An 18,739-nucleotide genomic window follows, 5' to 3' on the forward strand; every position below is an offset into this window, starting at 1 on the left:
TGTTAGGGCACATGCAGAAGGTAACAAGCAAGGATGAGCGTTAACTTACTAAACTCAGTACCAACAAAGAATAAAAGTCTTTAAAAGTAATGGGAATTAACTGCCAGTAATTAAAACCAGCTTCTTAGCTAAAGCATGTGTTATTTTTTAAGAACAAAGGAGGTTCCTAAACCTCTTTTGAAAAATGCTGCTTCCAGGGATTCGCCTACAGCCCCAGAGAAAAGCCACTGCAGCGCTACCACACCCAGATCTCTACTCCCAGAGCCCTGGGAATGAGAGCAAAGGTCCTGGACCAAGACTGACATCATGGAAAAGGAATAATGAGCACATTTGCATCCTATTTAAAACTATAAGATGATTGCAAAATAGGATAATTATCTGTTAGTTAAGGCCTTTTGTCAAAATCCTCATTTTTTAATATGGAATATAATGAGAATATAAATCATATTATAAATGTCACGTTCATATCTCCTGCTATGGCTATAGTTAAAGTCCTGCTTATCAGAGAAAAAGAAGAGATGCAAGCTGATGAAGAGCAAATTCTGCTTTTGGGCTCTGACTTTTCAAGAGGCTGCTCTAATCTGTCTCCAGTGCTACTGCAACAGGGAAATAAAGCACTGTGTCTAGTCCTTAATTCTGAAGAACAAGGAAGCTGCTGAGCCAAAGGGGACCGGGAGAGCACTAGAAGACATTGTACAGGGGGAGGAAGGGATGGTACTCACAGGCTTTTGCTCAAACCAGCACCATCCCTGAGCTCAGGGGATTATCTGTAGTGAGATTATTCTGACAACAAAATCAGAAAGTCCTTCGTAGTTTCAGTTAAGTGCTAAGTGAATTAGCCACCTCCTGTCTGGACCAGACCAGCCCAGGGAGCAGGCTGAGGAATTCCTGCATCTCTTCCTGTGAATAGTCTGGAGGACTAAACTGCAGTGTGGCTCAGCTCTCTAGGAAAACGCAGAAGCTAATGAATGCTGCTGACCTGGCAATGACTTCCCTGACATAGCTGAAGTAGGCTCCCTGACTAACAGTGATGCAAAACGCAGCATCGGTTCGCGGAGAACTAGTCCAAAGAGTCCGGTGGGTTTTAAAATAACGAGATTATCACAGTGAACTCACTTTTGTCTATCTACCGTGCCATTTGGTGGCTGATTTCAGCCAGCAGCTTCTCGTTTAGAGGGGAGAAAACCCCACTGTAAATACGGGGTAATCCACACATAAAGAAAAGCTTGATCCAAAGTCCATCGGAGTTCCCTGAAAGCCTCCTACCAGCCTGCTGGCTGGTGAACCAGCTTCCAGGAAGGGAACCCCCCTCAATTAAGACTCTTCAAGAAGAATTTTATTTTTTCCTGAAGTGAGTATTGCCTGTTACTAGGCACACCAGATTTGACCAAGGTTTGACTGGTGTAAAAGATTGTAAATCCCATCGGCTGTTATTTTATCCGGAGCAGCCCGGCAGCAGTGACACGTATAGAAGCAGAGTCATTTCCCTCGATCACCCCACAAACCAGATTGCCAGCAGAGTTCAGCCACGACCTCGCCACCCATGCTGGGTGAGGATCCAGCCCGGTCACTCTTACTGTGTAATGGGGCTGATTTTTTTTTGCCACAAACTGTGCAATCCCATCAAAACACCATGGCTTTGCAAATTGCACCTTACACAGATCCTGACGTAACTTTCCCTTTCCTTATATTTGGTTTGCACTTCTTGCCAGTGTCAGCTGATCTTTTATTAAAGCCAAAATCATTTCCCAACAAACACACTAAACTCTGGACTGCACCGAAACCTGTCCCGCAGACTCCAAAGATCACACTCGTAACTTTGGGTGATTTCATAACTTGAGCATCTTATGTTTTGTTCAACAGCTCTCGTGGCAAGCACAGCCATGTAAACCAAAGAGCAAAATCTGAACTGCCTTTTAGGTGAAGGACTCGGTAACAGCACAGTGAAGAATGCAATTATAAAACTCTTGCTTGTTGAAATAGCAGAAATTTTAAGCTTACTGTCTTACGCAAATACCAGTTTGTGCAATTATCTCCACTCTCTTTGATTCTCATTATATTCCAGTTCCCTACAACATTCACAGAATCTGGACGGGGAGGTGGGGTGCCACTGTGATCCACTTTCCATAATACCATATATTCCTTTGCAACCAATCTAATCCTTTTTTTTTTATATACCGTGTAATGGAGAATGCCACAGAATTGAAATGATGTTACAATGAGAAACAAAGCAGTGACAGATGAGAACCAGGTTTACTGTTTCTGTTTCTCTCCTGGTAAAATCAGGTAGCATCGGTCAATGCCCATCTTTATGGTGGATTAGCTCATGAAAATATCTGGAGTCACCTCTCTTCTTCTTACAGTCAGCCTGTAATGTCACAGAAATGAAAATATATTCATAGTTCATAAGCTTTTTATCTACAAATGTGCAGCCCAGGAGTTTTTAGCTTGGTAGTTGTCATAACTACCTCGTCCAGCTGTCCTGGGACTGCAGTTAGAACTTCCAAAGGCAAACCACCGATTCTGTACAGCCTGGTCTGGGGGGTCAAAGACTGAGAGCCAAGACAGACCCAGTTCCTTTGAGATTTGGGCACTCATGGGACACACGATACACACTGACCAACACACTGTACCTTCTACTAACTGTGATGATTCTAACGTCGGACAGAACACACAAATAATTATAGCATAACCTAGAGATGGGGGAATTCAGCTAAGTCTCCACTAGCAGCACCGTGTCACGTACCTGAGCTAACTCCAGAAGACCTATTATGCCTATATACCAGCACAGCTCCCCAAAAATATAAAGCCACGTTAACCTGGCATAATTAGCCTCTGCATCAGCCAGGCCGGTCCTGCCTCAAGTATCCAAACTGACCTGTCTGCCGTTTGTTCTCTGTACACTACAGATACCCACCGAGTGGAAGAGCCAGCTGGTGAGTTCAGGGGCCAGATCCAGTTCATGAGGCAGAAAATCTGGTCCCGGGGGAGACTGGCTGATCAACAGGCCAGCCAGACTAGGATTTCTGTGTGCCTGCTTAAGTGCGTGAAAGGGCAAGACACAGGTCAGCAGCACTTATTAAGTTGCTAGTAAATCGGGTCATACATCAGACACATACCAGTGGGTTACACAAACACGTGTTTACAGAGCTCGACTCGTGTAATTTCAGCAACTTCAAGCTGGACCATTCACACGAGCACAGCCACATGCATGCGGAAATATCTTCTGCAGGATTACAGACTAGTTGTGCGCATAGCCTGCCCCCATATGATCTGTACATTAAGGGAAAGATTAGCATTTGATGTCTGTTTCAAATTGTAAGCAGCCCTGCTGCAATTAATCACAGCTCGGTTGATAAAGCATACTGCACTGAAATGACAACACGCATTCTGGGAAACTAACACTGTCATCTTTAGCCACAACAAGTTTATTTTAAACCTCAGAACAATGAGGGTTTGTCACCGAGTCCCCTGTCTGATCCACTCATGAATGCAGCTTTTTGAACAAGCAAGCAGCAGATGGCCCAAAAGATCACTTACCAAGGTTTAGATTTTGCTAGCTCCTTCTGGAAGGAGGCTTCCAAACCAAGGATGTGAGTCCTCAAAGCAGACACATTGCCTTAATGACCGAAACTATCAGACCAATATACAACCTTATAACCAATACATAACCAACATAAACATTAAAACTCACTCATAAGCACTCAGGGCAGAGGGTATGCACTACGTGATGTGTTAGCTGTACATGCATATTTAATTGATGGACACTCACAACATGACTTGATGAACTAGTGAATTAAACTATATACCGGATTAATTTCTGCCTTTGAACCAATGCTGGCATTTCTTCAGCTCTCCCTCCCCATTCAAATCCTCCTTTTATAAAATTTTACCCACTTTACCTACAACAGTCACCTCCATCCTGGGAAGTATACAAAGCTCTGTAACCACCTTAAAATGGGTGAAGTAAGATGTAAATGTTTGCTTTTTTATTTAAAGTAAAAGATTACCAAAACTGAATTATTTCTCCCTTTCTTTGTAAGACATAACAGAAAATCCATCCCAGGAATTACCATATAAACTTCCTATAGATTTCAATATAAAAAGGTATTATTGAAAAACTCTTGATGATTTTTTGTTTCAAATGAAGGCCTTAGTCTCTATCACTCTCTGATAACAAATCCACTCCTAAAAACTGATAAATCATTTCCTTATTCCTCCTTTCAGACACTTTCTTCGGGTGTTAAAAAAAAGGTACAACTGTGTATAAGTGCAGCCATTACAACGCAGAAATGTTTCATGATCCAGACCTACTTCCTAAAGCCCATCTTTTCATCATAAATGCCAGATTTGTACAGGTGAATTCTCCCAGAAAGCTAAATCCAGAAGCTTTGCTCCACAAGCACAGGCCAGTCGTGAACGAGAGACTGACCCATGTGAGTTACAGGGCCCATCACAACTCAAAAATAAAAATAAAAAGTCAACCTGACGCATCCAGTCTTCCTGTGACCCCCTTCCTCCTCCCCATCACCAGGTTTGTCATGTGGAGCACGATGGAGACTACCAGCATGGGACTGCCACTACTTTGTTTGGAAAGGAAGCGGTTGTACTACCAGCCACTGATGTACGGGCAGAAGGCAGCTTCTGCAGCTCCAGCTATTGGGAATTTAGTAGGTATGGCTAAAATAAATCATGTAAGAGCAAGACAGAAGTATCTTTTTTGAGGAGCCACGAACCTACATCTTGTCCTATAGGATTTGTGATAGATCCTAAGATATTTAATGTTTGGTAGGCTGTTTGTTTTACCAGATGTTAATATGTTGCCTGATCATTCAAACAGGGAACAGGTGTAGGAACTAAGAAGAATCCTAACAAAATACAAAATATGTAAATAGAAAAATGTATATTCATCAAATAAGCAGATAGGGGCAGTGTGACGTTTGCATGCAAGGCAGGTTTCAGAACTTTCAGATATGAGAATTTTGTCCAAAGAATAAAAAATTAAATTCATCTGGCATATTACCCAACCAAAGGTTCCCTGACCTTGTTGGCTTGGCCTTGACCTATCTCCACAGCTCTTGTCTCCCAGAACAGAGCCCACGATCGCACCACCTGGTCACCCACCTACCACAACCAACCCGGAGCCTAACGAAGGGCAGGCTCCACAAGCCTCAAGCCTCTGTCCAGACCCAACGCCAGCACACATCAGCAGTTGTCAAGTCTTAGGATCGGTGTCTCAAACCAGAGACGAGGCCGGTTTTGGGGGATTTCCCTATCAGCATGCACAGCAGTAACAAGACACCAGGGAACGTGGAAGACATCCACGTTCAGTGCACACGAGGAAATAGTCCTTGCTTCTTTAAGAGGCCACATTTCAGAAACCTGCTCCTTCCACTACCCTGACTTACCAGCTTTGGATGCTCACCATTTCCCAGCAACAGGCCGCCTGGATCCCTCATGGGATAGGTCACGTCAGATGGGACCTCAGGAGGTCTCTAGTCCAACCTCCTGCTCAATGCATGGTCGGCTTTGAGATCGAGCCAAGTTACTCAGGACTTTACGCAGTTCTTCGTGCACCTTCTTGTTTACAGCGAGACAGAATCCTCCTCTGGTAATCATCAGCACTGTTTGATTTCCATTGCTCACTGAGTGTTGCTGAATTTTAATGACAGCTGGGCATTTTTCTGAGCTGCAGCTTGTACTCGATTTATTTTTTTTTCCTTTTACCACTCACCCATTATTTATACAGAATTCAAAATGTATAACAAGGGTAAATGAAATCGCTTGACACGATGTCCTAACTCAAGCAGTTTATCGGCTTATTTCTCAACAAACCAAGAAAAACAAGAAAGTTGAGGGAACGAGGGAAGAACCACTGTTACAGTGAAAATACCATTGCAGGTTGTTTAGATATATGCCCACTTCCAGCTAATCTATCTAGAGCCTTGCAAAACATGCAGATACATTAGGAAAAAATATTTTTTGTGGTCAATACTGAAGAAGTGAGGTTTTAGGGGGGAATTTCATGTTGAAAAGGTGATGACTTGGGAAAGACTGGGAGTATTTCCCATGCACTATAAGCTGGACTATGAACCAGAGATGGATATGGAGGAAGATACAAGCAGAAACAAAGCCTGAAGTAAACTCTGTAGAAACAACCTGACTTGCAACTGACTTATTGCACTCCCAGTATTTAAACTTGATAATGGTCCATTTCTTAAACACTTGGAGCCAGATTGCATTTGTGTCCAGTGTCCTCTCAGCTGATCACATCTTCTCCCTACACAGCATGTTATGTAGCCTCTAAATCTCATTCCCTTATCCATCGGCCATCTAATGCAGGTCTAATGTTACACAAGACAATGAAAACTTGTGAAGGACGGGAAAACTACAGAGTTTTATTTTTGCTCTGATAAGAGCTTGAACAGGTCTCTGAACCTTCCAGAGATGGCTGCACATTCTGTAGCAACAGAAGAAATAGACCAGGACCTATAAGGTGACAAGCATCTTCCATTAGACTTCAGTCCCTTCTCAAACCATAGGCAAAAAATGTTGAAAAAACAAAGGAACAAGTGGCAGGTAGAAGCACAATCTGTGCATTGCCCTTTTTAAACCTAAAACTCACACCCAGACTAAGTCCTCCAGCAAGATATCTTGTCAAAGTCAATGCAAAGAAACAAAATAAATGTCCGTGATTTTCAGCACAGGCATAATATTTCCACAATTACTACCTTAGTTCAGAAAAATCTATTCACGTAAATAGAAGTGGGAATTCCACACCATGGAGGGAGTAAGCAGTTGACTAGATTTCAAGCATATAAATAAAATTGAAGCTATACCACAAATTATTTTCCTTTTGAAATCACCTTGTGGCAAAATGATATCCTGCAAAACTGAAATGATGTTTGGAAATCTGAATTAAGACAAATATTTGAACATATGAGGCACTTCTGACACAATATCAAGATATAGCAATTGCCCTGAGTTAGAATGAAAGCAACAATTATTAAAAAACTCTTCTCCCTGTCTTGCCAATATTGTCACATGAAAGATTTCTCTTGTGCTAACGGACTAACGGCTTTCAAAGTCCTGTTTTTGTTAAACCGCATCACATGTTTTGAATAAGGAAGAATGAAATCTGCCCGGACAAAACTCTCAACCCCAGGGAAGACCAGAGCAAGCAGGACAGAGGCCCTGACTGTTTTACACAGGAACCTCAACCTGCCTTGCATCCTGCAGTTGAAGCAGATCTCCAACCGGTGTTGGACACTGTGGCAGTTTTCTCCTGATGAGGGTCTGTCCCCTTACGCTCTCTGTATTCAGAATTGTTTCAACAGACATAGTTAACCACAGATTTGAACTGATTTACTGGAAACCAACATAATCTTACCCATTAGTAGAATAATTGTCTGGCTAGGCTTTCACTCCACGCTTCTCTCCCGGCTTCCCATGGCTAAATGAGTCCCTCCAAGCGGGCTTTTCCCAGTGGAAGTTAGAGTACTCTTCCATGTCCTTTTTTAGAAGCTTCCCCCTTCAATAGGGTGTAACCATCCTATTTTTCTACCCACTAAACTGAAATCACAGTGCTCCTACTGAATAATACCTAATAGTACAATCCAGCTTATGGAAAACTGTGACATTCCCTAAGGAAGATGCTGCCCATGACATGCAAAGTCTACCTGAAGATAGAATGGAACATAAAATTCACGGCAATGACTTGTACAACTCAAAAGGCTGGCAAGTGCAGTGGGTTTTCTAATCAGTGAATTGAAGTGGTATTGCTCTACCTACATACGTCTCGGGTGGTAACAGGACATGGATTTGGAATTAGCACAAGGTTAGTAATCCAGTGGTTCAGCTATTCCTGCTATGACTTCTCACGGGCAGCTCTCCTGGCATTTCGGACTACATAAACCTGCCATACCCATGAACACATAATGCCACACAGGGCTGCGGCCAGGTGTGACCAAACACATCCGAGTACGAGAACTGCCCCCTGATTCACTATCAAATTTCACTGACAAAATGCATATGGGTGAGAAGAGCAAGCACTTCTAAGGACCCCCTAAGTGAAGGTCCAGCCAGAGAGGAGCTTGAACCTCAGTGTAGGAACCTGAGCCTTACCTGAACCTCAGCGTAGGACAGGGTCTCTGGAGACAAGGCAGCGGGTGAGATTCTCTTCTCGCGTAGGTCTTTCTGGGGACTTCTGGCCCTGACTCCTGCCTTCAGAAGATTCCAGATGATCTTTTCCCCTTCTTGTTTATGAGGAATTCCCACTGAAGTCATCAAGTCACTCCTATAGGAAAAAAAAATATTTCTATGTAGAGCAGAACTATAAGGATTGTGTTTCACTCACATTCATATCCCCCATGGAAAAGTTAAAAGGTGCCTGGGTCTTGAGCTGATGCTCTGCCCACAGAACATTTCAACATCAGATTATAGAACGGGCCTGTGACAAAAATAAAAAGACACCCCTTTTTATATTAAAAGCAGTACAAACACAAGTCACCTTGATAAATAAGGAGATGAAATTCACTTTAAAAGTTAAGTACATAGCCAAGCTTTTCCTCCTCTACCCAAAACAGGTCTCTCAGCCTTTACCCCAAGGCTGTATCAGTCCTCCAGACACTTCTGAATTACTTTTTTTTTTTTTTTGTGGGGCCAAATGTTGCTGCTTTTGCTCTGGATAAACTTACTTTTACTCCCAGGTTGATCTAACATCTCAAACATCAACAGTTTCCACTGACACTCTGGAAAGTCCAGACACTCAAAATTCCACCCCAGTTCTTTGCACGGGACAGTATTTCCCTACCCAGACCTAACTAAAGAAAAAAAAAAATCAACTAATTCAAGTATTTGTTGCTAGACAAGGAAGGTCAGACTCTGATCTCGCTTCCACAAGTGCGAGTGTGGAGTGAAGACTGAAGTTCAGGCTTTACACCTGTGTGTTTACGGTCAGCATCACATCACTCGGTGGGCATCTACCAGCAGAAGTGTAAAAGGAGAGCTTTGCATAAGAGAAGCCCACAGCCTCAAAAAAGCAAAGAAACGAGCCAGGCCTGATTCTGCTGCTGCATCAGTATTCAGCAGAGGTTTCAGCGGGACAGGTCGGTGTTTACACTGGAGTAAGGAAAGTTGGGATTAGGCACCATCTGTCTCAAAGAGGCAAGCGACCAGAATTGCTCTACACGTCTGAATCCTCCTCCCCGTATCTTTAATCTCTCGCACGCTCCAGGTTTTCCATTCAGCTCCAGTGACAAAAGATTTTACAAAATGACAGTCCAGATTGAGAGAACAGAAATGACAACCTCTGACAAAAGAGATACCAAACTTTTATCAACGGTAAGAGCTCCTTCCACACAGACACCGGTCTGCAGTGGCAAATATAAGGCAGATGTCAAATGGAAATTAAACATTGTGCTCTCGGGGTGGCCTCAGCCGCTTTCAGAGCTTGATTTAAAACAAGGCCAGAGTGCTTTCATCATTTCTTCAGAAAGTTTCAATTCTAAAGGTATTCCAAACAGACATATACTTGACCTAGAACTTGGCGATGCAGGACAATGCACGTGGGGAAAAGGACGAATACAGAGAATAAAAGGCGAGTTGGCTACACGATGGACTAAGAGAATTTCTTCAAATCACTCGTATATGCAGCATTCAGGGAGTTAAAAGTGAATTCAGGTGCAGTATCTTTTCCCCTTTCTTTCAAAGTAAATTCACAGCAATCGTTCCTCATTTGGGAGGCTCGGACACGGGGTATTCTGAAACACAACCCGAAGAGGAGCCGAACTGCTCGGCAGCTTACCGAGCATTTCTCAGCAAGCTTCTCTAAGACTTAGACCGTATTTACATCTGTGAAAGCACTCTGCCTGGTATTATTAGGCAGAATAAAACAGTACCAGACATTTGCAATGACTTAGATATTCAGACTCAAGGAACACAGATTTGAATGGTCTGAACGGTTTTCCTTTTATAATTTCTGGTAATATAACAGCTCTGTCAACGTAATGTAATAACACACTTTTAAAAATGAAATCCCAAGACTACTAAATATACTCTAGTTAGGAGAATAAGCAGAAATTTAAGCATTGAAAAGATGCTCGTATTTACAAAACCAGTTAACAGCATAAACTAAATAGCATTTGCTTCTCTTTTAATGTGTTAGATTTTTGAGACAAAAAAAAATACCGAAAGTGAAATTACTGCGTTATTTACGATTCGAATATGTAAATATGCTTGTACTCTTCTTGGAAGCCGTATTTTAGAAATATTTTCTTTTTCTAAACAATTTAATATCAAACGGAGTAAAACGAAAAACTTTTGAGGCCACGACTTTGTAACCTCCCTAAAGTTTGGAGCTGGAAACGCTGGCCTGTTCACACAAGACAATCAAACGCATACTTAAACGGCAAGTAAAGTCCTGGATACATTTCCCCCCCTCCTCATGAAAGGAAGAAATTGTGACAACATTTTACTTTTAGATGACCTGACAAAGCAGCACTTTCTGGCACGAGCAGGACAGTCGTTCGCCCTTTATTTCCCAGTACGAGATTTAATCACCTGAAACACAAACCTCATCCTACACTGAGATATTTTCAAATAAAACCAACTTGCAAACAGTCTCTCTGGCCTTTTTAAAAATCATTTTCAATTGCTTTAAAACATAAAATATAGATGGATGGATGAATGGATGGACAGCTAGAGAAATGCTCTCGGTCATGCTTCCTCCCCCCCCACCCCTTAAAATTGAAAAGCATCAGTATCCAAATAGCAACAGGAAATTTTTACCTTGTGGCTAAATAGCTCACTGTTCACTTTGCAGCTGCCTCTATTTTTTGCTGGGCAAAACACCAATACAAAAGTCTTTCCTAAGAAACCAAGCTTTTGACATAAGGGCAGCGACAAACGCAAACCTACAAAGAATTTTTCCCCCGTCCCGTCGTTATAATTCCTAATTTTGTGGGATGTATTGCTGGGCTGTTTATCATAACAGTGTGCAATAAAAAGGACGACTAACTCTTGCAATTTTCTCCCTACTCCTCCCCTTGACAGGGGCCACTGATAGGGAAAGAGGCTCGGAAAAGCAGAGCAGTGAAAGGCTAAGAAACAATAGGCAACCATGGCTTTGACAATGCAGCCCTGAACCCTTTTTGCTCCCGCTGTGACACTTGCATTCAAGAGCAAGGGCGGCTGCCATCATAAGAATGGACAATGGCATGAGGAATACAAGGGAGAGGGGGGATATAAAAAAAAAAAAAAAAGGAAATCAGATGAATTCAGAGCTAAGATGGCAGAGCTCTCACCTTTTCCGCTTTTTTCGAGTAATCTGGATGGAGACGTCCCGCAGAGAAGAGATAAAAAGGGTGTGCTGAACTGTTGGATGGTTCTGAAGACTTCTGCATTTGCAAACGCATTTTAGAACTATTTGTAGGGGTATATATGCTGCATGCCATCTCTCTGTCTCTGTCTCTCTCTCTCTCTGTGTCTCTCTCTCTTCTGTTTTATGTCCTGCTATCTCCATCACACACCTCTAATAGTATGAAGACTTTCTGCCCATGTAAGTAAGTGAGAGTGTGTGTTCCTTAATGTTTGAATCAAGACACACGTCTGCATGCATTTCTAATCTAAGGAGCCTATAGCAGTTACTACAACTATCAATTAGTCAGCAATAGCTTGAGATCCCCATGTGTCTGGGTGAACAAAGGTGAGAAACACATGCAAATAGTACTACAGCACCTGGGTCACGTACAGTAACTTAGCTAGCAACAAATAATTGCATCTGTTTCTGCCTTTTCGATGCTTCTTGCTCGTTGTTATGTAAAGTTACAGGTTATTAATGTGAACAGTAACACAATTAGGCATGGCATTGTATATTTTCATTTGAACAACACAATAAAAGGAAATTAAGCTTAACTAGATGGAAATAAATGGTGACTTAAAGGCTTTAAACTAAAAGATTCTCTGATCTGTAGCAGTGCTTCCAGTTTTTGATCAATTGTTCTTGAGTTAAAGATGCAAATGAAGTAGATGTATTTGGACATTTCATATATATTAGATAAGAAACTGATTATTCCAGAGGAGACAGAGAGGATGCCTGATTTCCTGAAGTTAAGTCCATAAACAGGGTACAGTAATCTATTACTATCTTTTTTAATTAAGCGAATGTTACTTTTAAGAACATTTAAAGGGTGTTTTTTCCGATGTTTTAGACTTAAGCCAAACAATTAAGAAGAAAGATACGGTACCTTTTACTGTCTCCTTCTTAATCTCAAAAAAATGAGCCTTACCTTTAAAAACTGTCAGAGGTAAAATGCACTAAAAAAAAGAAAACTGAATGAAATGAAAAGCAATAAAATAAAAAAAGCTCCAAAATCCAGCAGCACCCTGACTCCGCCACAAGACGAGACAGAGCGAGGCTGCTCTCCAGGAGCAGACAGCATTTCAGAGGGGACAATGTATTCTGTGGACAACGGTATTTACACGGAGCTGATGAGAGCGACAACGGCTCCCAACTGTAATTTAATTTGCAGAAATTATGCCCCACGTTTTGAAGTGCGGGGAAGCCTAAAAATTAAGCAGTTTGATGGAAAGAGTTTGTTGCATTTTTTTCCTCTCGTTTAACACGCTCGCGGTCCTGCAAGGACGCACGCTGTCGGACCCTCTCTCGTTAGCTCCCTTTCTACTGATAGCAGCGTCCTTGGGAGGCTGATTAGTGACACCAAAGGAAAAGCATTCTTCCCAATCTGGGGTTCTGAGAAACTGACAAGTTTATTCGGATTTAGATGGCATAAGGGAAAACAAAATAAATAAATCTGAAAATGAAAATAGCAATACCTCCTTAAAGGAATCACTCCCCAGCTCCCTCACCTTTGAAGAGCAGGCTGGTGGCTACCAGAGCGCAGCCGGCCACTGCTAACCACGTAGCAGGTGCTCACAAAGAGGCAAGGTTAAAGAAAAGCTGCGGTAAAACAATGGCTGTGCCCACTGAAGCCCTGAGAGCGAGCGTCCCAGAGCCGACCGTACCGCGCACAACGCAGCGGTGCCGGGCTCTCAAAGACACGGGCGCTGTGCTGAGCCGCCATGCAGCTTCAGCTCAAAACTCAGCTGCTGGGAGCTGCAGGCGCTATGGAGACGGCAAGATTTCCAACGTGCCCAGAGCAGAGTTTATCGCAGGCTTTTTGCTCTCTGAAAGAAAGCCACCGCGGAGAGGACCCGGCGTGAGGCGGGCAGCGGTGGCCGCGTTGCAGCTCCACCAGCAGCAGCGACCCGCACGCGGTGCCTCTGCCCGAGGTCCCATCAGGCAGACAAAAGCATAACAAAAACTACCAAATCTCGCCCTTCGCCGAACAATGAGACCTTAAAATATACGTGCGCCGGGGTATTACATGCAGAACAGGCAGGGGGAGGGGCGGGGGGGCGAGAACCGCATCTCCCATCGATGCATTTTTATTTCTCGGCATCTGCAAAAGGCAGCTCCTGCTTTAATGTGAATTACCCATCTCTTTCACCGGGCCAGGCTGGTGCCTGCAAACGTCCATCTCAGGTGAAAAGGAGCATTTGTTTAGGAGCTCAGACGCAAACTAATCGCTCAATATTTATCTGGGGTTGGAAAACAGTGAAATGGGGATAGCAAAAGACTGCGAGCAGTCCGGTGGCTGCGAGCAGTCTTTAGCGAGGCAGCTAAGGGAGGAAGGCAACTACAGCAGGGAGCTGCAGGTTTTCACCACCCTATTTTATGCCCAATTCCTCCAGCTCCCAGCCTGAGTCCTGGCACCGGCACTCCTTCAAACGCACCAAATTCTGATAAAAGACGACAGTTTTCTTTTCAAAAGAAATCAGTTGAATAGACATCGCAAATTAGATGTAATGTAATCGAATGCTCTTCTTCATCTAATCTGTCTCCCTGTGTAATCTAGCTCTTCTACCAGCACCAGCGTTTGTAATAGCCATGACATCGATTCAGATCTCCCATAATGTTATTTCAGTTCTCCTATAATGTTATTTCGGTATTTTATTCTCAAATGAGACTACAAGTTGGGTGGCTACTTTGCATTCAAAACTCTCCATCAACTCTGTGAACGATTCCGAGGGTAAAGCCAAGCCAACCCGCACCTCTCTGCCACGTTTTAATTGCTACATTTCGTAATCCTGCAGACAATTCCTAAAGCACAGCACAGATTTTGAAACCCACAAAAGACCATCGGGAATTTAACACCAGAGCTGCCCAGGATCAACAATGAAAAATGAAAACCACAAAGGTATCAGATAGGATCTGCCTTCAGACACAGGCTGGAGAGAAATGAAATCTTGTCAGCACACAATGCTGATACATTTTTATGTTTGCTGAAACACAGAATGATTTCCTTAAAAACAAGCGTTCGAACAGCATCCGCTCAGGTTTTCCCCAAAGAAAAAGAAAACCTCTCGTATTTTGCAGGACAAGCAGGACTCACAGATTAACGGACGAATCGGTCTGCCAGGTAAATGACAGCGGCTGAAAAAACAAACAAACCCTCCCATACAAACAAATACATTTGAACATAATAAAAATGTTGACAACAGTTATGTGATTAAAGCAGTTGTTTTTTTTCATTTAAGGCCTTACCATTGGAATAATTTAAAATTAAGTGAGAAACATCAGCCCCTTGGGTTTTGCAGAAGAGATTTAATTTGTAGAAATAGTGGTGTGGGTTTTTTTAAATGTAGCTATTTTCAACGTTGCAAGATAAAGCTCTCCTTTTTTTCTAATTTTATTTTAAGAATAGACCCCATTTAGGATTTCACATTGTAAATCTCCCTATGTCTGAATGCTGTTACAAGGTTTGACAATGAAAGAATAATTCATGTCAGACAAAAAGAGCCCTTCAATCAGCTTCATGCAGCTTTTCTCCTGCAGGGCTATGCCAAAACGAATGTGGAATCCTGAACTGAACCATCCATCACATTTCCCGAGTCTTTCAATTAATGACACTGCAATCAGATCGATGGCGTGTAATAAGAAAAGAGCTTTGCATTTCTATACCTATTAATTCGCTGAGTAACTCCAGTGGTAAAACGTGACCAGAAAGGGAAAAGAAAAGAAAATTTCATCCTCCTAGCAAGATTTTGGGGGATGTTTAAGCCACTCTGCACAAGCCTCAATTCCCCATTCCTATCTCACCCCAAGTCCTGAGTGCTCAAAGGAAAAAAATCACACAGGCTTTTCTTTTTTTTTTTGTCTAAAAGCAGGACAGTCTGCTTTCCAGCAGGTATTTTTTCTGCTGCTGCTGCTCAGCGTGTGAACGAGAAGCCCATTTTTCTTTCAGGCTCCTGTTAGCCAGAAATGCCCTCGGTGCGAGCCGAGCCGTGGAGCAGCGCCGGCACTCACAGGGCAGGACTCCACAGACTCCTTCTCCGGTGCGAAGGCAGTAATTAGCGACAAAATTTCCAGATCACAGAACATGCCAAGGATGGAGTTACCTCACGCGGTGATTAACCTCCAACAAAACGAGGTGGGGGAGAGAGCTGGGCAGGGGGTGAGGGCAGACGGGACAAAAAAAAAGTCTACCAGTGACCACGGGATGAAATTAGAGTGACCTCACGTCAGTGAGCTGGCATAAGATTTGGATCGATGACAAAAATCATCAAGGCTCTGCAGAATGGAGCTGCCAAGCACATTTCAATCCCCTTCCAGCAAACGTCGTGGGTATTGTTTGGAGGAGCCGAACACTACAGGAAGAGAAAACTGCAATTAACCAGAACATTGCGTTTATTAAAGGGATTTAATTTGGAATTTTCTTTTACAAGGTGGCTTTTTGGCCTTAAAACGCCTGACTTACAGAATACCCTCTTTTTGAATATTATTGCTTAAAAAGCTGCCCAAGGCCTCCTTGCTGGGCCACACAGGGATGCGAGAGCACCCACCCAAAGGCTCCACCACCTCGGGGCGGACGAGCAGCCGAGAAGGAAGGAGCCAGAGGGTCCCCCAGGAGACCAGGACACATCTCGCCTATGGAAGAGATCCTCTTATGTTGGCTTGGACAGGAAACTGGATGTGAACTGCCCCTGACAACGTGAACCCCTACCTCTGGATCAGACGAGGCCTTCGAGCTCCAGCGCTGCTTATTTCAGCAGCTTTGGCTTTGCCTCAAAGGAAAGGAGCTGCAGCTGTAACAGGAGATGGGCCCAGGTCAAAGCCTGCAGAAAGGCTTTCTTTTGGGAGCAATAGACTTTCGGTGAGGTTATGTATTTTGGAAGCCTTCAGAAAGGGAAAATAAGTCCTTATGTGAGAAAACGAGAAACGGGACGACGGTAAACAAGTCAGGCTTTTCAGGTTCACTTCACCAAGCCTTTCAAACATCAAAGCGGGCTTTTAAGGGATCCCTTTTGGCTTTCCCTCTGAACATCTTTTACGGTCGAATTTCAGCCATTTCAGGTTTCAGCAGCCCCTCCCCAGAGCCCTTGGTAACGCTGGCTCCGACCGTGCCCGTCCGTGCCACATGGGGAGCCAGACGCAGCTCCGGGGCCTGCAGGCCCGGGAGGGGAACACCAACACCATGGCACTCGGTGAGACAGGACGATGCCCGCGGGCTGACGGGCAAAGAACTCCTACTAAGCACAGCGAGAAGTGCCCGCTCACTGGCAGTCAAACGATAAACAGATAAATCACTGAGAAGCAAAGACTTCATCTACAGATAAAACATGGGAGCTGGACGTGGGCTAGAGGAAAACAAAGAAATCCAGGAAGAGGCACCCGTGAAACAGAAAGGGAACTTTGATGAGGAAGCAAAACACAAAGTGTTAATGTGGCTCGGGCCTGCCTTCCCGTCTCCCTGTGGAGGCATCAATGCACACAGCTGAGGGTGTCTCAGGATGGCACCACGTTTCAGAGGAGCTCAGTACACATACCCCGCGGTCCCCAAGGTGCACCCCGTCACCCGGGCTGGAAGCCAGCCCCGACCACCTCTCCTGACTTACAGGGCACGCTGCATCGACAGGGACCCCAACTAATTTTTGTGTGTGCATCAGACAGGGTGGTGCCTGTAAGCCCAGGGAGGCTGTGGGAGCTGCGGGGAGGGGGGATATTTCTCCCATTAAACCAGCTTCTCGCAGCAAATATGGGACTTACAGTCCCATATGAGATTCACAGCCCCGCACAGTGCCCCGCACTGCCAAGTCGCAAAGCACAGCGTGTGCCTCACGGCTTAATAGCGTGGGGGCACAACGTCTTGTGTGCTGGCAGGTCAGGGAGAGGGGGGAAAGGGGTGCTGCCTCAAGCCATTATTCCAGCACTGGCTGCCTTCCAGGAGCTTCAGAAGGCACAGGCAGGCTTGCTTACATCTGCTACCCTCTGCTGTGGCTGCAGACAGACTTATGGACTGATTTTTTTTTTTTTGCCTTTTTCTTTTGTTTAAATGAGCTCAGACGTGCTTGCAGTAGGTATTCGCAGGATTCTTTTCCTTTTCTCTCTCAAAGGAGCTTTGGGAGAAACCACTGTAAATGAATTTGATGAAGAGGCGGCGTCTATAATTGCTTGCCTTGCTCAGTGGCTGGGGCAATGGCAGCATCTGGCTTTGCGGTAACGCATCTGTCTGCAAAAAGCTTTGGAGCCCCTGCCAGCCCCTGCCAACAGAAAAAAAACAGCTACCAGCCTGGTTGTGGTACAGAGGGGCTCACAAAAATCCACCCGGACTGTTCAAAGTCACGGCCAAATCTAAGCTTTGGGAATCAGCCCTCGTCTCTCGGGGCGGGATGCGTTTCTGGAAGTTTAGCTACAGGAACACAGAGCTTCAGCTAGCAAGGTCCTGGGTTCAATCCCTGCTGATCATAACATTTAAATAATGCCATTATTCAATTTCCTTCTTTCTACTGAAATAGTAACTAAAAAGACACCTTCACAATGCTCCTGGTGCTCCAGCACATGATTAATACTACAATTAAATCTCATCATTAAACAATCAATTCAACAAGGACGCAGCTAGGCAGCCACCACCTATAAAAAACTCCCTCGTGTCTCCTCCTCGGCTAGGAATCCCATCCTTGGCATTCTCCAAATCCCCCATCAAGCTGCAGCTCTGCAGCCCCTCCTTTCCACTGAAATAAAGGCAGGTACGTTTATTCAAAAATAATTATCTGGCAACACAATACTATTAAAAGGTATATATGAAAATTAAAGGAAAACTGAAGGTAAGTACAATGAGAAGAAGAATCCACCATGAAAAGAATAGGAATCAATCTTTATTTTAAAAAATGGCCTTCAGACTTTAGGACTTGAGCAATCTAACAGTTTGCAGACAGAAGGGAGCAAGTTCCCTGGCTTTCCTGTAACTGTCCATTTAGAAAACCTAAATCTCCTTTAGAAACAAACACACTTGGCTCAAGATTCAGCTCCTTGACCAAACAGAGATTGCTATTCTAAAACCAGAAGAGCAAAACCAGAAGAGCAATTTCCACGTTTCCAGTAGAAACAACCTTGATTTTAGCTCCTCAGTGGTAGAACTCCACTAAGTAGTAGAACTCCATTAATGTTGGATTCACGATGTCCAAGTTAGGTCTGACTACCCCATATGATGCACCACCTGATAAGTGTCTCTTAATATCCTTAAACTTTCATTGAGGACAGAAATATACCGATCTTTGCAAGGTGGAACGTTGCTGAAATTCCACCTCAAAAATTAAAATTCACGACCTGCTCTTTTTACTCATCAACAAGCTGCACCAGCTGAAATAAAAGTCAGTGATGGGTATAATGCCTGCATAA

General features: G+C 43.8%; 1 long non-coding RNA gene across 5 annotated transcripts in view; it reads right to left on the reverse strand.

The window, feature by feature from the left end:
* Positions 1-18,739, reverse strand: part of LOC310885395 — a 101,432-nt gene that overhangs the window by 15,935 nt on the left and 66,758 nt on the right. For 3 of the 5 annotated variants that reach the window (XR_014574765.1, XR_014574766.1, XR_014574767.1), the window contains exon 8: positions 8,125-8,296. This is a non-coding gene — a long non-coding RNA (uncharacterized lncRNA). The other 2 variants (XR_014574768.1, XR_014574769.1) reach the window with 2 other exon arrangements.

This window comes from Anser anser, assembly GCF_964211835.1.
Source record: "Anser anser genome assembly, chromosome: 22".
Taxonomy (NCBI): Eukaryota; Metazoa; Chordata; class Aves; order Anseriformes; family Anatidae; genus Anser; species Anser anser.